Genomic DNA, 27,057 nt, shown 5'->3' with positions numbered 1-27,057 from the left:
GGTGATGGTGAATTTGTGAATTGGTGATGGTGAATTTGAACCGTTTAAGTTAGAGTCTCGTGTGAGGTGTCATTGAACTCAGCAGAGACTTCGTTTTTAATTGGTTATGGTTTGACCCGCCCCCTATGCTTAAGCCCCGCCCCCTTTCATACAATTTAAACTTTTTAAGATAGAGTCTTGTGTGAGGTGTCATTGAACTCAGCAGAGACTTCATTTTTCCTTGGTGATGGTTTGACCCGCCCCCTAAGCTTTAGCCACGTCCCCTTTCATAACTAAAGACCCGTTTTATGTAGACCCTTGTGTGAGGTATCATTGAACTCAGCAGAGACTTCCGTTTTAATTGGTGATGGTTTGACCTGCCCCCTACGCTTTAGCCACGCCCCTTTTCACAGCTAATGAACCGTATGACGTAGAGTCTTGTGTGGGGTATCGTTGTACTCGGCGGGTGTTCCCTTTTCATTGTTGATGATTTGCGGCGTCTGAGTGCCGCACAAATGCACAGTCGCAAGGAGATCGGCGTCCGCCGGTAACCCCGACGCGCGCCGAGGCTCGAGGGCCCGTCCATCGCTGCTCGCAGCTTTAATTGATTATTATTTTTTAATGATCATGCTTGCACATAAATTGGATTATATTGCACATTTGCCCAACATTACAGAAGGTAACATGGAAGAAAATGGAAGCACTTTGGAAAAGAAATCGGCTTTTCCACTTTTAAGAATATAGTGTTAAAATGGACAAAAAAACACTTTCTAAGCTGACAACCTTGCTAGGACACATGTTGAGGGGTTAAATATGAGTACTGGATAGGTTGTATGCTTGTACCAAAAGGTTTTGGCCTCCTGACTATAAGATGCATTCCATTTACCAAATTGCAGAGTTAATTTCTTTGTCTAATAACATCAGGCTTACCTGAACATCCACCACCTTGGTTACTCTCTCCTCTATCAAAGAGTACGAGCCATACTTTGCACAGTGCCCTGGAGAATCTGCAGAGGTGTCAAAAGTATTCACATTCATTACTCAAGTAGAAGTATAGATACTAGGGTTTGAAAAGACCTCTGTAGAAGTATCAACTCAAGCTTTTTACTCAAGTAAAAGTGTAAAAGTACTGGTTTCAAAACTACTTAAAGTATAAAAGTAAAAGTACTGTAAGGGGGAAAAAATGCCATTAAGGACAAAAGCTTATATAGTGCACTACCCCACCTCCACAAAAAAGGAAGCACCTTGTTCAATTGTATTTGTCTGTTCTGTATGTTTAAAAATATAAACCAATAAAAAAGTTGATCTAAAAAAAAAAAAACTTATTTCAGGCTGAGTCTGTGTTGTTTTTCAACGGCAGCTACAGTCTGGTGTTAGAATCCTCTCCAGTGAAATACAGACACACTTTTAGCTGCTAGCTAACGGTATTCTAACGTTAAAAAAGTCTATCCTAGACAACCCAGTCTCATGGCAGTACGTAAAATGGTCACATTATTTTAATCTATTGATACGTGTTCACAGGGACGTTTTTGTCGCTTGTTTCGTGGTGGCCAGGACGAAAATGTAAACTTATGTATTTAAATGGGAAGCATATGTCGTGGTCACAGCACGTCTACGGTAGCGAGTAGTATTAAATGCCGAAAAAATCAGCGTAAGGAGGTTGGTTGGGTCAAACCACCCTAAAATTCCCCCAAAATTCCGGACTTTCACCCAGGAGGCCGGGGATTGCGTCCTGCACGTGGCGTTTTGTTTCCCCGTTAACAGTCCTGTTATTGTCGTGTGTTCCCTGCGGCCGTCTCCCGGCATGTGAGGCATCCTTTCCCCGTGGCTGTGTCCCGGCGTGTGAGGCGTCCTCCCACACGGCAGTTTCCCGGCGTGTGAGGCGTCCTTTCGCCATGGCCATGTCCCGGCGTCTGGGGCGTCCTCCCCTGCGGCCGTTTCCTGGCGTGTAAGGCGTCCTTTCCCCGTTGTTTTTTTCCTAAACCCAACCTTGTCATAAAGTTGGACATTTTGCACGTGTTTGCCGCTCACTCAAAACCAGTGATGTACATGAGATAGAGCTGCCTAAACTGACTGTGCTGTACTTGAGAGACCCTTGCCATGCACCAGATACACTTTTGTGCAAAATTACCGTCCTTAAACCTGCTTCCCTTGCCAAAGAGCTTGAACTAGTTGTGGATACAGTATCCATTTTGCCACACCACATCTACGATATGTACTTCAGTGACATACCACTGCTCCCACCTACAAGTCGACTGGTGACCTACACAAGTAAAAGAATTCCAGTGCTTGGATGCATACATGTCACAGTGAGTAGAGCAGTTTCGACCTCCTCAGCCATGTTCTTTGTGGTGAAGAAGGGCACCCTTCTCCTAGGACGAGATCTCATGGCTGTCTTAAACATCTGCATTCAAGGCAATACTGTCCTACCTCCGTCCACTGCTGCTCCTGGTCCTGTGATGACTACTGACTCTACAACTGCATCCTGCATCCCTGCTGCTCCTGACATCGGCTGTGCACACAACTTTGTGCATAAGGTGAAAATCGACCATACTATCAAACCTGTACGTCAGAAACTACGACGCCTGCCTTTTGCTGTAAGGGCTTCTGTCTCAGCGGAACTGGACCGCTTGCTGAAAGCTGGCGTCATTGAGAAGATTGATGCATCACCATGGGTTTCACCTATCGTAGTCACAGGACGGAAAACTGGTGGAATAAGAATGTGCACAGATCTCTTGTTCGCAAACCTACAAGGTGCAAGGTATTCTCTACAATTGATCTGGCTAATGCATATTACCAGCAGCCTCTCAATGAAGATAGCCGAGACCTCACAGCATTCATGACACACAAGGGTCTTTTCAGATACTGTAGGGTTCCCTATGGCCTTGCATCGGCCCCTTCTGCCTTTCAGAAAATGATGGCTGACATCCTCAAAGGCCTCCCAGGTGTCCAGAATTATTTGGATGACCTCATTGTCTATGGCAACACTCCTGCTGAACATGACCAGAACCTCAACATTGTCCTCCAAAAACTGAAAGAGGCTGGACTACTGCTTAATGACAACAAATGTCACTTCAGGAAGCCCTCTCTACGCTTCCTAGGCCATGTCATCACTGCAGATGGCATTCTTCCTGACCAAGAGCACATCGATGCTGTTCTAAAAGCCCTGCCTCCATCTGACATTGCTGCCCTGCGTTCCTTCTTGGGCCTAGTATCCTGGTACTCAAAGTTCCTGCCTAACTTTGCAACAGTTGTGGCCCCTATGCCAGTGACAAAGACACCTTTACATGGACTCCTGCAGCACAAATCAGTTTTGAAGAAGTTAAACAACTTCTGGTGGACAGTCCTGCACTTGCCCCGTTTGACCCTTCTCTACGTCCAGTAATATCCACAGACGCAAGTGATTATGGACTTTGCACAAGTACAACCTGATGGCACAGAGAAGCCTGTGGCTTTTGCTTCCCGCACACTAACTGCAACAGAGCGGAAATATTCAACTGTTGAAAAAGAAGCACTTGCCTGTGTGTGGGCTGCAGAAAAATGGAGAACGTACTTGTGGTGATGTCGCTTTACTCTCCGCACAGACCACCAGGCATTGACAACACTACTCAGCACAAAAGGAATCGGTCGGGCTGGAATGTGTATTGCCCGCTGGTCCGCACGCTTGCTCTGTTTTGACTATGATGTCATCTACCGACCAGATTCTCAGAACTATACAGCTGATTGCCTTTCACGTCTCCCCTTACATGCACCTGCTGATTCTACCCTTGATGCAGAACCTGAAATGGTGGCACAAGTTTCTGCTATCCTAAGCTCCCTCCCAGTGGATGACTTTGACACTGCCTGCTCTGCTTGTCCTGAGCTGTCAGCATTGCGCTCACAAATGGAAAGTGGCTGGCCTTTCTCCGTTAAGTCAGTTAGTGAAACATTGTCTTCATACTACAAGATCAGAGATGAACTCTCAGTCAAAGATAACTACATCCTGAGAGGCTCAAGACTCATTGCACCACTCTCCCTACAACACACTCTGATCACACTTGCACACGAGAGTCACCAAGGGGTCGTCCGCACAAAGCAACGCCTGAGAGACCTGTACTGGTGGCCAAAAATGGATTCGCAAGTGCATTCTTGCATAGCTTCATGTGTACTCTGCCAGTCTAATGATAAAACAGCCAGTACTCACCCTGCTCCTCTGCAACCTGTTCCACTGCCTGATGGGCCATGGAAGAAACTTGGGCTTGATATTGTTGGACCCTTTGACACATCTGTTCCTGCCTGCAGGTATGCCATTACACTGACTGATTACTATTCCAAGTGGCCTGAGCTTGCTTTTTCACATACTGCCACTACTGCAGACGTTATCCAGTTCCTGACGTCTGTCTTCAGTCGTCATGGCAACCCAGAGAACATTGTTACAGACAATGGTGCACGGTTCACTTCTGCAGCTTTTGTAGCGTTTCTTCAGGACCGAGGTATATCTCATAGCAGAACTTCAGTCTATTATCCAGCTGCTAATGGAGCTATTGAGAGATTCCATCGCGTCCTCAGAAGTTGCATTCAAACCGCAATCCAACAGTCCCTGCCATGGAAAGAGACTGTACTGAACTGGCTTCAGGTGTACCGTGCAACACCACATGCAGCAACTTCCACAACCCCTCATGAACTCCTTTACGGAAGAAAAATGCGAACCAAACAGGATGTGCTTCCCCTGCTGCCTGTCACATCTCCACTGGATGCGTTTGCTAATGATTCGGTCCAGAGACGGCAGCGTACCATGCAGCATTACACTGATGCTAAATGTCGGGCACGCCCGCCTTTTTTCAAACCGGGAGAGAAAGTGAGGATAAGAAAACCTCAGCATGTCCCTAAAGCACATCCCTGATTCACTACCCCAGTAACTGTGAGAAAGAGAATAGGTCCTAACTCTTTTTTACTGAGTGATGGAAAGATTTGGAATGCAGCTCACCTTGCCCGCTTTCCCTTCTGTGGCTGAACAAGACTGTGACACATCTTGCCTGCCACACTCTGACACCCGAGTCACTCCTGAACCCTCTAACGAACAGCCACGTGTTAAATACAAGCCTAAGTGGCATAAGGACTATGTCATGCCATAGCTTCAAAATGAGCTGAGATGATTGGTTGTTACAGTTCAAAGTATTACTGGTTAGGTACCAGACACATTTAAAATACAAGTGAAGAGTAATTCTTATGTTTATACTTACGTGCACTGTTTAAATGTTTAATGTGCCTTATGATAAGTTTCCCAATATACTGTGCTAATGCTATCTAGTGGGTATACTATGGGTATATTTTTAAGTTAAACAGTATAGGACAGCTAGAGTCTTGCCTTATTTTGATCTACTCTTTACTGTTGACACTTATTTTGAGTGTAATCTTTTACAGAAAACATAGATGTTGTGTTCTATCTTTGTATGTCTGCTGCATTCTACCACTAGGCGGCACTGTTGTAAAGCAGCTATAAGTTGAGACCCTGAGTACAGAGAGTGAGAGAAGAAGATGGCGACTACTGAATGTACCGTGCTCGTCAATGACCGTGCTTTGCTAGCATGCTCGCTATTAAGAACTGTTGTAATAATATAATGCTTCCTGTTGAAGTAAACGGCACTTGTTGAACATTACGGCGTTCTTCTTTTCACCAGCGTACACTACACATGTAAACTGGAATCTTAGTGGAAAATTCATTTTCATGAGCCATGTAACAGCTTAGTTGAAAGGTTCAAAATACAGAATATTATGTGCATGTAAACACACACTGTCTTAACAGTATGCAGTAACTTGTTACTCCATACTACTAGTTAGAAAGATTGATTAGTTTTCCAGTTTTGGCACATCCCTTTTGTGAGTTTTAATAAACTCCAACTTCAAGCTTGCCATGGCCATACTCTTCTTCTTTGTGTATTTGGACTATTGGAGTATAACTGCTTTAGAAAAGAGGAATGGTAAGCAGACGGTTATGAAATGATTCAATGGTACAAATAATTGTTTTCAGTAAACTGTGTAAACGTATTGTCCCATTAGCAACCAAGCTAACAAGCTTATTAACTCAGGGAGCTTTTTTTTCTTCAATAACTCGTTGAAAGAAACTACTGTCTATACAATCCTGAAAAAAAATGCAAGGGTATAGTAGTCAACAATGTAAAGAGAAAATAAAAGGTCACAGAACTACTGTACTTGTTACTTACTAGCTTTATATTGGCTTGTTTAATTGCAAGCAATTGTTAGCATTGAGCAGCTACTGTAGTTTACCAACTAGCTCTGTAAGTGGTACATCATAATGGCCCTCATTTATCATTCTTGCGTAGAAACGGGCGTATATGTTGGCGTAAGATTATGCTTACACTCCTCTCACCACCTGATTTATGAAGCTGTGCGTACCTTTGAAATCCAGGTGTATGCAATACTTGCCCTTGATAAATGCCGTGGCTGAAAACGATCGTCATTAGAATAACACGCCCCAATATATTCTGGGTTTTGAGGCCTCGCCCCTACAATTCACGACATGGCGAGACGTAATCCGGCTGAGAAGCGGCACTTTTCAGAGGTGGAGATTGAAACCCAAGTGTGTACTATTTGGCAGCCTGAAAACTGGTATTAAAGGCTGTAGAAAGAATGCGAAATGGAAGGAGATCACTGATGCGGTCAACAGTGTTGCCGTGGTAAATCAGACTCCAGCTGAAGTTTAGCCTATTTAATTTATACATCGACACATTTTTCTATAGTCCTAATAGTAATATACAGGCTCTATTGCAATCTCTTAGGCCTACATATGTAGGTGTACTTATATTTAAATAAACACACGGTAGCAGAGTTTATGCAGTGTCTTTTATTTTACTTGTGGTTTTTTTTCATGAGTCGGAATAACGAGGCAACAGCTGGACCCTGTCTCCTGACAGCAGAGGGGCTGGAAAAACAAGCTAAAATAACTTGGTCAATGGCAGTAATAAATCATTCACTTGAAAGAGAAACAAAAACCTGAAGAATAAATAAAAATGTTGTGCATCGTCATGTTTCCTGTATTGAATATCATTGCCAAACATAACACTATAGGCTACCTTTTAAAAGCGAGGAATAATATCCTGTCTCCTTCGTAAAGCCCCCAGTTGGGGCTGTTCTGGACACTGCTCTCCGGGCATCGGGTCATCTGGCTCCATCGCTACATTTATGGGGTTTTCCTGCGAGATGTTGTACAGAACCCCCCCAGGCTAAAACAATGTTGCAAACCGGCGCATAGAGGAATTCTTTTAGTTTGTCAGTGCGTTTTGTGGTGTTAGGAATTGTTTTTCTGCGCATTTCCGCACTAACTCAAAACGTGCGTACATGTACACCACCTCCTGAGCTGGCGTAGGATTTGAGCGTGCCATACGCCAACGTCCATATTGATAAATCTCAAAGTCACCATGGTTTTGGGTGTACGCCAGGTGTACGCTGGAAATTTGATGTATGCACTTTTGATAAAAGAGGTCCAATGAGTCTAGAATACCATATTTTGCAAAGACGTGCGGATACATTGTAGGGTGCCACCCTCTGGTGTGACAATAGGCTTTTCCATTAATTTAGCAGCTATTTTGTATTTTAAACTTGAATTTTCCTTTTCCTCTTTAAGCAAAAAACAGTAAACAGTTAATAAAAAGCAAGTAAACAGTAAAAAACAAAATTAAATAGGTAAAAAGTCTGAAAGGTTAAATACACAGTATTCACAGTATTGCACAGAGGGAATATTGGTATTGCACAGTTAGGTGTACATTTGAGTTATCTCAGGACTGGTTTGCGCTTAGCAAAGATAAACAGATTACCTTTGTTTTTTTACAGCAATGACATATGTGACGAAACCTCTGCATTCTCATCTGACGCATCACACTCCTCTGTTATGGTGTGGTGGCCATTTCAGTAGATTTACTCACTAACGTTGTTGTGGAAACACAATAACCATGGAAACTAAATGCGTGGAATGTCACCTCTCTGTGGGGGAAGGAGCCGGAACTGGTGCGGGAGGTGGAGCGCTACCGGTTAGATCTGGTGGGGCTTACCTCTACGCACAGTCTTGGTTCTGGAACCATACTCCTGGATAGGGATTGGACTCTTTTCTTCTCCAGAAAGAGGCGCCGGGCGGGTGTGGGGATACTCACAAGCCCCCGGCTGAGCGCCGCTACGTTGGAGTTTACCCCAGTGGACGAGAGGGTCGCCTCCCTACGGCTGCGGGTTGTGGGGGGGAAAACTCTGACTGTTGTTTGTGCGTATGCACCAAACAAGAGTTCGGAGATTCTGCCTTCTTGGAGACCTTGAGTGGAGTCCTGCATGGGGCTCCAGTGGGGGACTCCATTGTTCTGCTGGGTGACTTCAACGCGCATGTGGGCAATGATGGAGACACATGGAGAGGGGTGATTGGGAGGAACGGCCTCCCTGATCTAAACCAGAGTGGTTGTTGGTTGTTGGACTTCTGTGCTAGTCATGGATTGTCTATAACAAACACCATGTTCGAACATAGGGATGCTCATAAATGTACTTGGTACCAGAGCACCCTAGGCCAAAGGTCAATGATTGATTTTATAATCGTTTCATCTGCTCTGAGGCTGATGTTCTGGACACTCGGGTGAAGAGAGGGGCGGAGCTGTCAACCGATCACCATCTGGTGGTGACTTGGGTCAGGGGGTGGGGGAAGACTCTGGACAGACCTGGTAAGCCCAAACGGGTAGTGCGGGTAAATTGGGAACGTCTGGAGGAGGCCCCTGTCCGACAGACTTTCAACTCACACCTCCGGTGGAGCTTTTCGTGCATCCCTGTGGAGACTGGGGGCATTGAACCCGAGTGGACAATGTTCAAAGTTTCCATTACTGAAGCTGCGGCGAGGAGCTGTGGTCTTAGGGTCTTAGGTGCTTCAAGGGGCGGTAACCAATGAACCACCGGTGGACACCGGTGGTCAGGGAAGCCCTCCGATATGTTATCCCAGAGGACTCTGGAGGCAGTTGCAGGGTACCGAAGGGCTGCAGCCTCTGCCGTGAAAGAGGCAAAGCAGTGGGCGTGGGAGAAGTTTAGAGAAGACAAGGAGAAGGACTTTCGGTCGGCACCAAGGTGCTTCTGGAAAACTGTTCGCCACCTCAGGAGGGGGAAGCGGGTATCCATCCAAGCTGTGTACAGTAAGGATGGGACACTGTTGATCTCAACTGAGGAGGTAATAGGGCGGTGGAAGGAGCACTTTGAGGAACTCCTGAATCTGACTAATACACCCTCTATGTTAGAGGCAGAGCCGGAGGATGATGGGGGATCGTTGTCAATTTCCCAGGCGGAAGTCACTGATGTAGTCAAACAACTCCACAGTGGCAAAGCCCCTGGGATTGATGAGATCCGTCTAGAAATGCTCAAGGCTCTGGGTGTGGAGGGGCTGTCCTGGTTGACACGCCTCTTCAACATTGCGTGGAAGTCTGGGACAGTGCCAAAGGAGTGGCAGAATGGGGTGGTGGTTCCCCTTTTCAAAAAGGGGGACCAGAGGGTGTGTGCCAATTACAGGGGTATCGCACTTCTCAGCCTCCCTGGTAAAGTCTACTCCAAGGTGCTGGAAAGGAGGGTTTGGCCGATAGTTGAACCTCAGATTGAAGAGGAACAATGTGGATTCCGTCCTGGTCCTGGAACAATGGACCAGATCTTTACTCTCGCAAGGATCCTGGAGGGAGCCGGGGAGTATGCCCATCCGGTCTAGGTGTGTTTTGTGGATTTGGAGAAGGCGTATGACCGGGTTCCCCGGGAGATACTGTGGGAGATGCTGCGGAAGTATGGGGTGAGGGGGTCTCTTCTCAGGGCCATCCAATCTCTGTATGACCAAAGTGAGAGCTGTGTCCGGGTTCTCGGCAGTAAGTCAGACTCGTTTCAGGTGAGGGTTGGCCTCCGCCATGGCTGCGCTTTGTCACCAATCCTGTTTGTAATATTTATGGACAGAATATCAAGGCGTAGTCGGGGTGGTATGAGGTTGCAGATGATGTGAAAATATTTTTTTTTACTAAAGCAGTATATGAAATCAGATGTATTACCTACCATCATTCAGTTGTTTTGTGTTATTTAGCTAAGATATTTATAAAATATCTGGTCATGCCAGACGTTTTATTATTCCACTAATTTTTTAAACAATGCAATTACCCATTTCAGCCACCAGGGGCAGTGCTCCCTTTGCCCCACAGCAAACTCATTGGTCAGACCCATCTGGTAGTGAAGGATGGTAGAGACTAAGAGCTACATGGAAAAATATGCACCAAACAAGCCACTTTGAAATTTTATTGTTTCTATGAATACAAAAGTTGGGTAACCCCCGGACTAAAAAATGTTGGATGACCCTCCCCTCAACAAAGAATAAAAAGACATGACCCTACCCTATTTTCCTCCGGTGGTCCATTCCATAAATACCGAATGGTCCCTTACCGGATATTTCCGGCAGTGCTGGAAGTTCCGCCAGATATCCCTCACTTTCACCTTTCTTTGTTCGGGAATGATTGTAAAGATTTACAAAGAATATATTTACAGCATTTACTCTCTTTTGGGACCTATTGGCAGTGATTTGCTATGGACAAAATACACAGGGCAATACACTGGTAAGAGCAAATCATTTTTAACCATGTATCCAGCTAATTTATATAGCTCATATTACTGTATTGTGTGAACAGTTAACTTCATTTAATATTGTATGTGGCGTTTTCTTTTGTCGGGTGCAAATGTTCCACCTAAACAAATTCCTTCCGAGGCCATTTTGCAGAGCCACGGTCACAAACATAACATCTGTGTATCATTGTGGGACAGCAATCATGACAATCATCAATATTGCATGTTTTGATTTGGTGTGTATGTGTGTGTGTGTGTGTGACAGAAATGTGTGTCAGATGTTTGTTGGGTGACCATACAGATGTTTTTTATGTTTGTGTTTTTTAATGTTATCTGTTGATTGTTGGAGCAGACGATGCAACAACATTTTCTGTGTAAACAGACAAAGTTTTAACTCATCTTATCTTATCACTTCATCTGGAGCTTAGCGCCGCCGAAGATGATTGTGATTGGTTTAAGGAAGTGCAAACAGAAGTATATGCTCCTGTTGGCCAGATCTATCTCCACAGCGCTGCTAAGGAAGGTCTGGCAATGCGAAACTATGAACAATGCAGTAATCCACCTGGCTTAATGTGCATTTAATCAACAGACCACTTAAATACATTGTTTCCTGAGATGTTAACGTTTATATATTGACTATGCCAATAGATAGTTCACTCGTTTCTTGCTTGGTTGGTGTAGATATAGTGTATTACGATTATGGAGTGTCAAGAGACTTTCCAGCTTGTCTACTTGGTAGATTCCATTTGTTTGTGGACATTGATCATGTTTTTACATACCTTTTTTATTCTCAGCTGTAGATTTGAAGACAGAGACATTGAAGAGCTCAGACACTATAACCTGCAGCTTCTACAGTGCCAGTCAATACTATTGACTGCATTCTGGTTTGCCTAGGGACTTGACAAATAGGGTAAGCAGTGTGTAGTTAATTCAGTAAAGGAGGTTCCTATTTCTCAACAATGAAATAGTATCATATAACAAGCAGTTGTCCTCACATGTGTCCTTAGGAACTAAGTGAGAAATATCAATCTCCTGATGCTTAGTGTCAACTCAGTCAGTGGGAGCTCCTGAACATATTACAGGCGCAACCATACCCACACAAGGTAAGCATAAGGGCCCGAGCACCGACGTTGTCGGGGGCAAAGACCCTATTGAAATTCAAATGTTTTTTCTTCTTTTTCTTCCAATTATTATTATTCTATGTCTTTGAGTAGAGAAATCAGGTGCTTGGTCTAGTAAAAAACGCAAAACATTTGGGACGCATGTCAGACCTGGTGAAAGTTGCGATCTGATATGGGTTTCTGGCTTGTGTATGGCAAATTGGATCAATATCAGTTTTCAGTTATTATATAATATCAGTTATTTTCACGTGGAGACATGAAATTTGGTAGGCATATGTATAATGTATAGACTTACAAAAATGCCTCTTGGAGCCACCCCCTAAACCGTGTGTTGCCAATACGCACATCGGTTAGAATTATGTTTTGATATTTTTTTTATTTTCTCTCACAGCTTACCACTGCTGGGGTTGCAACTGAAATAAAAGGCTAAAGCAACGACAGTTCATGGAAAGCAAAAGTGTAATTATGGTCAGATCTTGTGCCTGACTGATGGGAAAGTGACCAGTGTAGTCTAATATAGGCTATTATAGTGGGTGTACTGTAGCCTACTGTATATTGGCCAGAATCTGCCTTTGGGGGAGAAGGGGGGCATATCATAGTGGGGGGGCCTGGGTGTCCTCCCCCAGGGAAGTTTTAGGCATCAACGACTTAATTTCCTGCATTCCGATACACTTTAATGCAGCAATTTACGGTAAAAAATACCTTTATTGACAATTCAAAATGTATCAAAAATATAATGGAAAGTAGCCTATATTGTTACGTGTCATTGGGCATTTTTAAGTGGGTATATAGAAATCCTGGAGCTTACTATCACGTAGACTACACCACTGGAAGTGATATTGATAGGATAAGCTTTTTTTTGCCAGCTTTCCTTCCTGCATCTTGCCTGTAAAACCGTGTTTGTGCCTGGGAACTGAAAGAAATCCAGGGCATGTTGATCTTGCTTTGTAGTACAGGCCTCAGGTGTACATAATTGGGTTCACGGCTTTCTTAAATAGACCACGGTATTGATCAAAGATTTACTGATGCTAAAATGGAGACTACGCATTGTGTATTCTTTACACAGAGTGAGCAGCAGCTTCATATGAAATTATGACATCGTGAAACACATTTGTAAAAAAGAAACACGGCCGGTGTAATAAAACAGCGAGAGAAAGCGAGGCAGACGATCGAGGACCGACTGAATGCGTAAGTAGCCTAAAAGTATACATTTACTGACCACTGCTCTGAATTGAAACTGCCATACCATTCAAGAAGTTAGGCTAATTATTTGCACAAATGAGCAGTTGTACTCTTTGCCTTAAAAGTGAGCAGAAGACTAATGTTATGCAGGAAATGTACCATTTAGATCAATTACAACCACTAATCTACAATGCTGTGAAGCGTACATATCCCTCTCTCTCTCACTCTGTCTCTCTCTCTGGTATGGGCTAAAATATGAATTACCTAAGGAATATACACTACTGGTCAAAAGTTGTTTTTTATTGACATTTTAGCAGTTCAAGTCCAATGAATAGCTTGAAATGGTAAGTGGTGAACTGCCTGAGGTAAAAAAAAAAAGTAAGGTTACCCAAAACTGAAAAATAATGTACATTTCAGTATTTTACAAAAAGGCCTTTTTCAGGGAACAAGAAATGGGTAAACAATGTAAAGCTGTTTGCTGCAGCAATGGAGGTTGATCAAGCTTTGAAAGTTGGTGCTACCAATTCCCACAGGTGTTCCAACTTGTCTGGATTACTTACAACCCCCTCTGTTTGTATAAAAAATATTGTTGGAACACACTGTGGTACCTGAGCATTATTTGAACAGTATTGTACTGCAGAAAGTAGTGTGTTGCTATAAAAATGGCGGGAAAAAGGCAATTATCAATGGAAGAGAGACAGACCATCATAACACTTACAAATGTTGGTCTTTCCTACAGAGAAATTGCGAAAAAAAGTCATTGAGTACAGTATTCTTCACCATCAAAAGTCACTTAGAAACTGGGGGAAACTCTGACAGGAAGAGGTCTGGCAGACCCAAAGCCACAACAGAGTCAAGAGCTTGCGTGATAGGCGGCTCACAGGACAACAGCTTCAAACATAATAATAGTGGTCGTGATAAGCAAGTCTCAGTTTCAACTGTAAAGAGAAGACTTTGAGCTCCAGGTTTGATAGGTCGAGTTGCAGCAAGAAAGCCATTGCTAAGACGTCAGAATAAGAAAAAGAGGCTTGCATGGGCCAAGAAACATCGTCAATGGACTACTGAAGACTGGAAGAAGGTGCTATGGATTGATGAATCAAAATCTTCGGTTCATCACGCAGGATTTTTGTACGCCGTTGAGTAGGCGAAAGGATGGTTCCTCAGTGTGTGACATCAACTGTCAAACATGGAGGAGGAAGCATGATGGTCTGGGGCTGTTTTGCTGGATCCAGGGTCGGTGATCTGTACAGAGTGAAAGGCACCCTGAACCAAAATGGCTACCACAGCATTTTGCAGCGCCATGCAGTACCCTCTGGTATGCGCCTAGTTGGTCAGGGGTTCATCCTACAGAGGGATAATGACCCAAAACATATGTCCAAGCTATGCCAGAACTACCTTAGCAAAAAAGAACAGACTTAAACCCCATTAAGATAAGATATACTTTATTGTCCCCGAAGGGAAATTTGTTTTGGACTCTGTCCATTCTGCAGCGTCAAAAGACAACACACAATACAAAAAAGGCAACACCAAATACAGAGAGAAAAAAAAATACAGAAAAGACAACAAATACAAATATCTCTCAACACATACTCTCTTGCAATACAAATATGCTTCCATATACATATAATGAGCATATTAACTACTCCTTTCATTGGCACTTCCCATTAAACAACCCATCGGCTGTATTCTCCGCAATAAGTGGGACACAGCCCTTGCACAGTACAATATTACAATAATACAATATTGCACAGCTGACATATTGCCCAACCCCAATAGCCTACATATCGCACAAATTCCACAATGCACTGACAATGCCCAACCTCGATAGACTACGTATTGGACAAATGACCATTGAGCTGGTTTGGGATGAACTGGACAGAAAAGTGAAAGCAAAGCAACCTACAAGTGCCACATATTTATGGGAACTTCTGCAACAGAGTTGGGAAGAACTTTCTGAAGAATATTTGATTTCCATTGTAGAAAGAATGCCACGAGCGTGTTCAGCTGTTATATCTGCCAATGGGGGCTACTTTGATGAGTCAAAAATTTAGAATACATTTTGGTTTATAAATTGATTGCATGATTTCTTTTTTAACTTAAATTGTTCATTTGTTCTATTCTTTCATTTAAGAGTACAATAAGACATTGAACTGCATGAATTTCAATAAAAATCTGGAAAAATTGGGGTGTTCTAAAACTTTTGACCGGTAGTGTATTTACTCCCACCGCTTGCTTTTCAGTATACAAGTATACAACAGTTTTTTTGTGGAAATAATTAGCCTAACTCTAAATGGTTTCTTTTAAGAGCAGTAGTTAGTAAATGTATATTTTTAGATATATCATTCAGTCGGTCCGCTTCTGCCACGTTTTTTCTCACTTTTTTTGTTTTTGTTTTTTACAGAGGCAGTTTCCGTCTTTACATATTATATGCTTCCTTTGCTTTGAAGGCCTATTAATGGACATAGAAAAGAAAGACTGAAGAAATTGGACTCTAACATCTAGAAACTATAAAGATAATTAAGTGATACATTTAATGCACACTTTAAACAGACTGTAACACAGTGTATTCATCAGATATTCCCCCCCCCCAGCTAAAGGTCAAAAACCAATGAGGTGTCCTCTCGCTGTTGTTTCATGAATGTACAGTAGCCTCAACTATATAGTTACTGGTCCAGGGAACTAAGCCTATAATTAGGGAGGATTGTACAATTATAAAAACCTATAATAATTGTTCAATCCTCCCAAATTATAGTCCCAGTTAACTGGAGAGAAAACAAATTGTGTGCTAAGAATGCCAAATACAGTGCACATGGAAGAGGAACATACATGGTCCTTTGTTAAAGAATACTAAAAGAAATTAAAGCTGCGAGCAGCGCTGGATGGGCCCTCGCGCCTCTGCGTGCGTCCCGGTTACCGGCGGACGCCGCTCCTTGCGACCGTGCATTTGCACTCAGACACCGCAAATCGTCAACAATGAAAAGGAACTCCCCGCCGAGTTCAACGATACCTCACACAAGACTCTACGTCATATGGTTCATTAACTGTGGAAAGGGGCGTGGCTAAAGCATAGGTGGCGGGTCAAACCATCACCAATTAAAAAGGAAGTCTCTGCTGAGTTCAATGATACCTCACATAAGGGTATACCTTAGATGGGTCAGCATATATGAAAGGGGGCGTGGCTTGAACATAGGGGGCGGGCCAAACCATCACCAATGAAGAAGGAAGTCTCTGCTGAGTTCAATGACACCTCACACAAGACTCTACCTTAAACGGTTCAAATGTTATGAAAGGGGGCGTGGCCTGAGTAAGTGGGCGTGGTCATATTATAGGGGGCGGCTCAGTATCACATGTAGACCACACATTCTGAGTTTCGTTACCGTCGGATGATGTTTGTCATATAAGGCGCATTTAATGTTGCCAGCGGGGGGCGCTATGACCAAAAGTCAATCTTGGCCTGTAGGTGTCCTCAGGCCTGGACCCTTGTCAATCATGAGAAATTTCGGGCAGATACGACAACGTACACTCACACTCACAAGTTACTACAACTTCTTTGTTCATCGCTAAACACTCAAAATGGCCGCCACGCCACGCCCACACCGTCTGACGAAAAGTTTTTCTTTTAATAACTTTTCATCGGTAAGGTGTTGGGATGGTACAGACCAAGTTTGAAGTCCATCGGATGAAATCTCTAGGAGGAGTTCGTTAAAGTATAGCACCTTGACTTTTAGGCCTCTTTCCTGTTGCCACTAGGGGGCGCTATGACTTTAAGTAAATATCGGCCGTCATTTGTCCTCAGGGTTGGAGTCTCATGAATCCTGAAAAGTTTCGACCCAGTTGGACAACGTACATTCGAGTTACACCCACTTCCTGTTTCGGTGGCGAAACGCACAAAATGGCCGCCCCACCACGGCCACGCCCTATGACAAAAAGTTTTTCTTTTAACAACTTTTCATCTTTAACTTCTTAAGATGGCACAGACCGAGTTTGAAGTTGATCAGATGAAATCTCTAGGAGGAGTTTGTTAAAGTACGACATCAGGGTTGGCTAGCATGGCTGTATTAAGATCATGCCTACATAACGGTACTACAGACATAGTGATTACATGGCCTTGGCTCTCTCTTATGATATATCCGAGGGCTGTATACTGTAAAGCTTGTAACGTGGATGAGGGATCCAGCGCTAGCTAGCTAGCTAGTAGCACGACATAATGATTAAATCTCCTTGGTTGTCTAGCTAAATACATCTATCGTTTATTTAGCTAAGCATGTAAACGATCAGGAACAACGAAAACACAATGTTTAACGTTAGTGAATATTTGACAATGAAAATGGCGAGTTCATGAGTTGGCCACTTGTAAGACATATGAGAGATAACCTCATGAACGAGCATGTTGCTACCGGTTGCTAAGACAACACAAACAAATTGTTGCTAGTGCGCGTGTCCACCGTGACGTCATGGGCCAAGAATGCGGAAAAGCCGAGCTCCATGTTTGCATAATGCACTCATTGGAATGTACGGGGCTTCCTGCCGAACACTGTATCCAGTTCTCTTAATACATCCATGGTTGGACAACGTACACTCGAGTTACACCCACTTCCTGTTTCGGTGGCAAAAAGCACAAAATGGCCGCCCCGCCACGGCCAAGCCCTATGACAATTTCACGGCCTTTTTTTGAGCTTTGTTGTGGTGTCTTTTGTATGTGTGTTGCAATGAAGTTGCAGAAAACAGTGAAAGTTGCATCCACCGTGTGTGATTGTGTGCATGCGTGCATTAAAAACTTTTCATCTTTAACATCTTAAGATGGCACAGACCGAGTTTGAAGTTGATCGGATGAAATCTCTAGGAGTAGTTTGTTAAAGTACGACATGTGGAAATGGCCAAAATCGCACTTATTTCGAACTTTGAAATCAAAATGGCGGACTTCGTGTAGGGTTTAGGGTATGGCTCTAATGAAGGTTTTTGTACATGTTGACATGTTACATATGTGTACCAAGTTTCGAGAGTCTACGTTAAACGCATTGCAGGGGCTCAATTTTTTTAACTTTCTAGGGGGCGCTAGCGAGCCATTTTTGTACACTTATTTCCGAAACCCTTAAAATACGTAATTTTCACCAGACTTGATGCGACCGCCAAATTTGGTGAGTTTTAATAGGGCTTTCGCCGCTGTCGGCGCTCGGGCCCTAATAATTCTTTCAGTTTCAATAGGGCCTTCGCCGCTGACGGCGCTCGGGCCCTAATAACAGTGCTTTACTGAACAGCAATATGCACCTGTTGTATTTTAATGCAGGCTGATAATAATAATAAGGTAAAAGCACTGCTGAGTGAACAGAAAAGGCTCCATAAATCCTGGCTGTTAGCCTGGTCAGGAGCAGGCTAGCTGCACAGAATAAATATCCATGGTAATTTAGGTGCCTCTGTTTTTGTACAACCAAATCAAGGCTAAATTCATCCAGGATAACTGGAATATCCTGGTTTAATCCCTTATCCTGGTTTTGTGCAACAGGCCCCAGACTTTCACTGCACTGAAAGACCGAACAGTAAAAGCTTGTTAAAGAAAATGAGTTCTGTTTTGTCAAAAATTCAAAAACGTTACTTCTCCACTATTTTTCTGAGTCATTAGTACAAATTTGTAATCTCAAGTTTACAGTGCTCAACCACTTTAATTATTTTTCGTCATTGTACTCAAATAGTTTAATAGTAATCGCTGAGACGTCACGTACGTGCTTCGACGTGCCACCTAATCGAGCCACGCACCCTGCACGCACCGAGCCTGTGGAAAAGTCTGCCATTGTTGCTGCCCGTGTCGGTGGAGAAATTTACAGCTTTCACAGCTGTTAGTTTGTGAAAAAAATCCTTTGAAAATACCTTATCAATATCAGTGATCTGTTGGCTATTTAAATCAAATTTAAAGATTATTAATTCAACACATTTGTCATTAATGAATATATTGACATCCAACCACCTGTAATATTTTCCAAACATTGTCTCAAAATGTTCACAGGTTTTACTTTGTTTAAGTCTTAAGCAAATCCCTTAGCATCCTCATCGGTGTCCTATTGTATAAAAAATGCATATATAAAGGTTATCAATTTAATAGGTTTCTCATTAATGAATATTCTGGCATCAAACCACAATAAGTCTCAGACCCCCTCTTACAAATTTCACAGCTGTTAGTTTGTGAAAAAGTCTTTATAAATCCTGTAGTATCCTCATCAGTGACCTATGGCTTTTCAATTCAATGGCTTGCTCGATTATGAATATAATAACATCAAACCACCTGTAATATGTCTCAGACATCCTCTCACAAATTTCACAGCTTTTAGTTTGTGAAAAAGTATTTAGCAAATCCTTTAGCATCCTCATCAGTGACCCATTGTCTCTAAAATGTATATTTAAAGCTTTTCGATTCAATGGCTTGCTCATTTATGAATATAATCACATCAAACCACCTGTAATATGTCTCAGACGTCCTTTTACAAATTTCACAGCTGCAATTTTGTGAAAAAGTCTTTAGCAAATCCCTTAGCATCTGCATAACTGACATGTTGTCTGTAAAATGCATATATAAAGATTATTATTTTAATATGTTTCTCATTTATGAATGTATCGACATCAAATCACCTGTAATATTTCTCAGACATCTTTTCCCAACTTTCACAGCTGTTAGTTTGTGAAAAAATACCAATATCCCTGATCTTTTGGCTATTAAATGCATATATAAAGGTTAACATCTTAATAGGTTTCTCATTTATGAATATGTTGACACCAAACCACCTGCAATATGTCTCAGACATTCTCTCACAACTTTCACAGCTGTTAGTTTGTGAAAAAAAATTGCCGTGGCGGGGCGGCCATTTTGTGTGTTTTGCCGCCGAAACAGGAAGTGGGTGTAACTCGAGAGTACATTGTCCAACTGGTTTGAAACTTTTCAGGATTCATAAGACTCCAACCCTGAGGACAAATAAAGGCCAATATTTACTTAAAGTCATAGCGCCCCCTAGTGGCAAAAGGAAGTAGGCATAAAAGTCAAGGTGCTATACTTTGGCCCGCCCCCTATGCTTAAGCCACGCCCCCTTTCATAACTGTTGACCCATTTAAGGTAGAGTCTTATGTGAGGTACCAATGAACTCAGCCTAGACATTTTTATTGGTAAAGGTTTGGCCTGCCCCCTATACTTTGGCCACGCCCCCTTTCACAGCTAATGTACTGTATGACGTAGAGCAGTGGTTCTCAATCGGTGGGGCCCGCCCCCCTGGGGGGGCGCGGACACTCTCCCGGGGGGGTGCGAGTAGGCTACAGGATGGGAGGAAAAAAATCAACAAAAAAAAATTCAGAAAGAAAATTTCCCCCATGTTGAAATGCAAGTGGTTGGACTATAACACACAAACAAATGATCCTCCTGGCGACTTTTTTGTCAAAAACTAATCTAGCGACTTTTACTGGTGTTATTGGAGACTTTTGTGGTGTTTGGAGACTCGAAAGCACGTATCACTCTGCAGTTACTGTGCTCAACGAGCAGCGGGTGCTGCCGTGAACCCCTCCCCTGTCCAAAAGCACTCACAGGCGGTCAGTCTCTCAGTAGCCTTGCGCAGCAGTCCCAGCCTGCAGTCAGAGCAGAGAAGAGACACACACCACTCCTCATATAAACTCATATTTTGCTCCTTGCAGACAGAGTGGACGCCTTCACACAAAAACTTGACCTATGGCATGGCCGCATCAGTTGAGGGAACTGCGACATGTTCCCCAGCCTTGCAGACTTTATCACTGATGCAGGCACGTCACACGACTTCTCCTCTCTTTTTCAATCAGCATCTGAGCACCTGTCAGCAATGAGAAAACAGCCACTGACCAGCATCAACGGGTCAAATTAATTTCCTTGTTTCTGTTATGAAGACAATCGTGTGTGACTCGAACATCTCACATTTACCAACAAAACGTACAGCGAAAGACCGTGCAAAACATTTCAGACTGTACTGCCAACGTGTATACATTGTAACATCAATGTACACTGTAACGTTTTTTCATTATATAGTCACTGAAGCGGCTGCTGTTTCAATACTGTCGGCTCTCTGCAGCGGGCGGGGCTGCTGCTCCATTTCCCCCATGGACGCACGCACGCACGCAATCACACACGGTGGATGCAACTTTCACTGTTTTCTGCAACTTCATTGCAACACACATACAAAAGACACCACAACTTTTATCGCAATTTTTAACAAAAGCTCCCGTGAAATCAGGCATTTTGGGCCGCAACAAGCTCAAAAAAAGGCCGTGAAATCCTGGAAGGACTGCCCTTGTGTGTTTTTTCATGTGTTATGGTGCGCATTCACCAGTGTTTTTTTGTTGTTGTGGTGTGCGTAGGCTACTCCTGATTTTGTCAGTCATCTCATCTCTTATATGCTGTGTCTCTATGATCCTATCCTGTCCTATTCATGGTAGCCTGCTCGGGGACATTGTGCCGTCATCACGTGCTGTAGTAGGGGGGGCCGCCTTGATAATCCTGCATATGGGCCCGGTGTTGGCTCATTACTCCACTGACCTCCTGCCCTCTTTCGTCATTCTAGGCAGCATTGATGCAGGAATACTCCTGTCGCCTTGAAGATTCTCCTCCCTTTTGCGTTGGCATATTTGTGTGAGGCAGGATTCTCAAAAATGACTGCACTCAAAACGAAATAACGCAATCGTGCACGAATCTAGGATGTTTAAGCCACGCCCCCTTTCATAAATGCTGACCCATCTAAGGTAGAGTATTGTGTGAGGTATCATTGAACTCAGTAGAGAGTTCCTTTTTAATTGGTGATTGTTTGGCCCGCCCCCTACTCATTAGCCACGCCCCCTTTCACAGCTAATGAAATGTATGACATAGAGTCTTGTGTGAGTTATTGTTGAGCTCAGCAGGGAGTCTGCGGTGTCTGAGTGCAGCGCAAATGCACGTTCGCAGGGCCCACAGTCCACCAGTAACCCCGACGCACACCGAGGCGCGAGGGCCCGTCCATCGCTGCTCGCAGCTTTAATTAATTGAAACTGAAGGAAATTTTTTTTTTCTTTCTTTCTTTTTCCCGTCAAATGAATTGCCTTTTTGAGGGGCTTAACATATTCAAAAACTCACCAAATTTGGCGGTCGCATCAAGTCTGGTGAAAATGTACGTATTTTGAGGGTTTCGGGAAGAGGCGCACAAAAATGGCTCACTAGCGCCCCCTAGAAAGATAAAGAAATTTAGCCCCTGCAGTGCGTTTAACGTAGACTCACGAAACTTGGTACACATATCTATGTCCAGATGTACAAAAAACGTAATTAAAGCCATACCCTAAACCCAACAGGAAGTCTGCCATTTTGAATTGAAAGTTTGAAATTAGTGCAATTTTGGCCATTTCCACGTCGTACTTTAAACAAAGTCCTCCTAGAGATTTCATCCGATCAACTTCAAACTCGGTCTGTGCCATCTTAAGACGTTAAAGATGAAAAGTTTTTAAAAGAAAAACCTTTCGTCATAGGGCGTGGCCGTGGCGGGGCGGCCATTTTGTGCGTTTCGCCGCCAAAACAGGAAGTGGGTGTAACTCGAGTGTACATTGTCCAACTGGCTCAAAACTTTTCAGGATTCATGAGTCCAACCCTGAGGACAAATAAAGGCCGATATTTACTTAAAGTCGTAGGCCTAAAAGTCAAGGTCCTACACTTTATTGAACTCCTCCTAGAGATTACATCCGATGGGGTTCAAACTTGGTCTGTATCATCTCAACGCCTTAAAGAGCAATGTGCAGGTTGAATTCATAACTGAATTAATACTTAATGTTGTCTGAAGAGGTCTTTTAAAAACACATAAGTAGAAATTGCTATGTTACACAGACCCTAAAGCAGAAATTTTGATGAAAGGGTGCCCATTTTTAAGCTAGGCTCTGAAATAGCCTTTCCCGCTAGCAACGCATATAGCGTAGGCAGAGGTAAACAATAGGTTTCTTCTCACTCTACAGTGGTGAGAGAGAGAGCTATAGAGAAAGTTTATGTAAGTCATAATGGTAAATTATTGTGTTTGTGCTGGTTGCACAAAGTCCAGCCTGTCAGGAAATCATGTACATAATTTTCCTTGTAGGAAAAGCAAGGTTTTTTGTTTTTGGGTTCGTTTTGTGCAGGTGAAGTGAGCAGACTTCACTGCCGCGTCTGTCACCACACTCTCGGTCGTCTGTGGCGCTCATTTCACTCCGGAGAGTTATAGACCTGAAGAGTTATAGACCTGGAGATTTGTTGGAGTCTCGGATAGGATTTTGGAGTAAGGACCATGCGAGGCTGATTACAGATGCTGTTCCCTCGGTGATGGAATCAAGTCCACCACCATCAAGGCTTTCACCTGAATCTGGCGTGGGCATGATTGGAGGACCAAGTGCTAGCACTTGCAGAAATTCCATGCACCGAAAAGAGCTCCTAGCAGAGTAAGTCTTACTTTTAATTCTTGTAACTCTTAATTTGGCTGATCTCGTAATGTTTTAGTCTAATAATTTCAGAATAAAGAAGTGATTTGAGTGTGTATGTATTGGGCAATCCACCATCTAACTAGTAACATACATGTTAGCTTGGCTATTGTATTAGCAAACATTTGGTAGCTGATGATTTGATGACAGGAGTAGCTAAAATTGCGTCTGAAATCATTCCCTCATCTGGATTAAAAATGCGCTGACTGCAAATTCCTAGCATCAGGGCTTCAGTATACAGAGAGAGAGCTTTAGAACAGGTTTTCGTAATTGTCTGCCTTGAAATCAATGCAGTTTGCATTAAGCTAGCTATGAGCTGTTGGCAGGCAGCTAGCTAGCACAAACACCCCCGTTTCCCCCGTATTTTATTAAGCTAGCTATGAGCTGTTGGCAGGCAGCTAGCTAGCACAAACACCCCCGTTTCCCCCGCATTTTATTAAGCTAGCTATGAGCTGTTGGCAGGCAGCTAGCTAGCACAAACACCCCCGTTTCCCCCGTATTTTATTACGCTAGCTATGAGCTGTTGGCAGGCAGCTAGCTAGCACAAACACCCCTGTTTCCCCCGCATTTTATTAAGCTAGCTATGAGCTGTTGGCAGGCAGCTAGCTAGCACAAACACCCCCGTTTCCCCCGTATTTTATTAAGCTAGCTATGAGCTGTTGGCAGGCAGCTAGCTAGCTAGCACAAACACCCCCGTTTTCCCCGCATTTTATTAAGCTAGCTATGAGCTGTTGGCAGGCAGCTAGCTAGCACAAAACTCCAGTTTCCCCTGCATTTCAATTCTGACTGTTCTCCCGCACAATTTTGTATCCCAGTAGGTTACTCTCTGGTAATTTACAAAGTCCAAATTGATCTATTAATCAATATGCTGAAATCTCCTAGATTTTGCCACTAGAGGTTTTGACACGTCAGAGCTGCTTTGGTTTTATTTCTCTTTTTTATAATTACTGATCCAGTTGGTAACTAAGCTTGTATCCTATTTTTGTGAGTGATTTTGAACCTCTGTGTTTTTCAGATTTTGGCAGAGCGTGCAGCCAGTAATGAAGGGATAGATGCACCTGACAGAGGGCTTCTCTCTACAGGATCCTGGGCCATTATTGCTTCGTCGTGGGTCATAGTGCAACATCAGATGTCTGCAAAGCTCATCAGGTAGTGTAACTTGCATCTATCATTCGCTGTATATGACACATAAACATTTACAAATTACTTCTAATGGTAGGAAGAAGACATTTCATACTGGACTTTATTAGGTTGTGTTAGGTTGTATGCGTTGTGACCACTGACTATGTGATGTTGTGCAAATCTTTTATTTTTGTTTTTTTTTCGCTTAGCAGTTTTCCTTGGACTTGGGTGGCCCCTAAATCATGGCTGCAGCTGTCGCCGCAGTCCCCTGCTACGTCCTGTAACGCCCTGCTACACCATGAACTACTGCAACTACTATTTATAGTCGTAGTTCAATTATCTTTATTGTGACTATTATTGCCACTGTTCATCACACCCCCAACTGACACCGTCAGACACCGCCTACCAAGAGCCTGGGTCTGTCCCAGGTTTCTTCCTGAGAGGGAGGTTTTCCTCGCCACTGTCGCACTGAATGCTTGCTCTTGGGGGAATTACTAGAATTGTTGGGTCCCTGTAAATTATAGTGTAACATCTCCAAATTATAGTGTAAATTATACCTACTCTATTTGTAAAGTGTCTTGAGAGAACTCTTGTTATGATGTATTAAAGTTGATAAAGATGAGACTTTATTGATCTGGTGGTGAAATTCACAAGCTACCTGCCAAGTCAAACTAAAGTAATACAAAAGTAGTGTAAAGCATTACAATTCAGAGACTGTAATATAACTAATTACTCTGAAATGACAATAACTAGTAATCTATAATGAACTACATTTTGGAAGTAACTTGCCCAACACTCCTAGTTACTATCAATGAAAATATGAATACATTTTATACAACAAGACACTTTGTGATTGTGTTCATTTTGTGAAAACAAAATATATTTGATTGCCTCCCTTCCTCTGGAAGCTGCCTCCTGATTGCGGCCACAACACAAGCTGGTATCGCCTTCCTGATCTCCCTGCCCAGAAACCCATATGTCTATCGGACCACCTGCCTGTAGGCTGTGTATGGGAATTGCCTAGAGAATGATAGGGGTGCAATGTTGATATTGAGTGATAGACTTATTTGATGTAACATTTTCAGTTATTTTATTCCATAAAGGTATGTATGCACATCAGAGTTGAAAAATCTGCTAATCCCTCAGCATCAATAATGCACATTAGATTATATTATATTATACTTTATTGTCATTGTGCAGAGTACAAGTAGAAAGACAACAAAATACAGTTTGTGTCCAACCAGAAGTGAAACAAAATCAAATATGTATAAGTAAGTAAGTAATGAACAACATGTATAGATATGTGTAATGTAGTAGGAGTAACATATTAGTAAGAATATAGATATATATGCAGGGTATTAACAGAATATAAGAAAAACAGAATAAATATGGATATTCAGTATGAACCATATAGACAGATATGTGCAGTGTGGTAACAGTACCATTGTAGTGCAGAAACGGTAACGTAAGAATAAGTGTACTGTATGTGCAAGAGGAATAGTATAAAGAGCAGTAGAATATGGCTATATATAAGTAGTTACAGTATGTACATTATTTTGATAGTTTATTTGTGTAGAAAACTGACGACTATAATAGAAGTGTATAATATAATAGTGTTATAAATTACTCTCATCTAAACATACTGTGGTCTGTTGGCTTGGAGAGGACCATACTCCTGCCTGAAGTTGAGGTATGCTACCTGCAGCGAGAACGGGATGGAGCGGCAGGCAGGTAATGTCCGTGGCCGGGACTAAACCCTCAACTAGTGCCCAGTAGGCATCCACCTCTCGACAACACATGCTGTCCACCACCGACGCCATAGCCTCACAACGTCCGCACAAGCACCTAGCCAACAAAACGATTCTGTGCTAGTGCTAACCTGCTTCTCTTAATACATCCATGGCTTGGATGGACTCCACAGCTGTCTGAGCGTTAAAATCTTAGCTTGTAGAATATCACAAGACAAAACGTTGCTGGCTTAAATTAAGACAATCTATATGTATGTTTAAACTAAAACAAGGTCGAAAGTATGTTTGCTAAAGCAGATTTATTGTATAACACCAATGTACTAGCCTAGATGAACCAGAGTTAGCCACCATACTACACAGTAACTCACCAAGTCACTTGCCCTATTCGCCACTGGTTCGCAACTCTACTTCTCTTTTCTGCCCATTGTTCCTCCCCCTGATCCCCCCCTAATCTCCCCCTGACCTCTGTCTCTCCTAGGAGGCTCATAATTATAGGCCTGTGGGCCATCATAGGCATGCTCGCCGACGTTGGAGAGCTCGGTTTCTTCATCCACGTCCATTGTAATTTGAGCATGAACTTGACCAGACTCCCTCGCGTTACGTCACTTCCGGTCAGTGATAGATAGATGCGGAAGTTATTTTATTACAATTTTATCTCAAAATATCGTTTATGGCGGTTAAATATTCCTCCAGTTTTGAAAATGTAGTTATTTATCATTAATATACACTATGCTGTATAGGGGTGTCCAACCTGCACATTGCTCTTTAAAGATGAAAAGTTATAAAAAAATTTTTTTCGTCAGACGGTGTGGGCGTGGCGTGGCGGCCATTTT

At 43.0% G+C, this 27,057-nt stretch overlaps 1 protein-coding gene and 1 long non-coding RNA gene across 3 annotated transcripts in view; both read left to right on the top strand.

Annotated features, from left to right (window-relative positions):
* LOC114559657 (synaptotagmin-9) overlaps positions 1–27,057 on the top strand; it is a 162,277-nt gene that overhangs the window by 75,125 nt on the left and 60,095 nt on the right. The gene's annotated exons all lie outside the window — the stretch shown is intronic.
* LOC114560728 (uncharacterized) lies at positions 22,848–24,728 on the top strand. Of its 2 annotated transcripts, none has more exons than XR_003693223.1 (3): positions 22,848–23,315; positions 24,370–24,503; positions 24,689–24,728. It is a non-coding gene; the product is annotated as an uncharacterized LOC114560728 (long non-coding RNA). The 2 variants fall into 2 exon arrangements; XR_003693222.1 differs by having other exon boundaries at positions 24,686–24,725.

The sequence above is a fragment of the Perca flavescens genome, chromosome 8 (genome assembly GCF_004354835.1).
Source record: "Perca flavescens isolate YP-PL-M2 chromosome 8, PFLA_1.0, whole genome shotgun sequence".
In the NCBI taxonomy this organism is placed as follows: Eukaryota; Metazoa; Chordata; class Actinopteri; order Perciformes; family Percidae; genus Perca; species Perca flavescens.
Note: the sequence above shows the minus strand (reverse complement) of the source record. Positions and strands in the feature narration are given on the sequence as shown.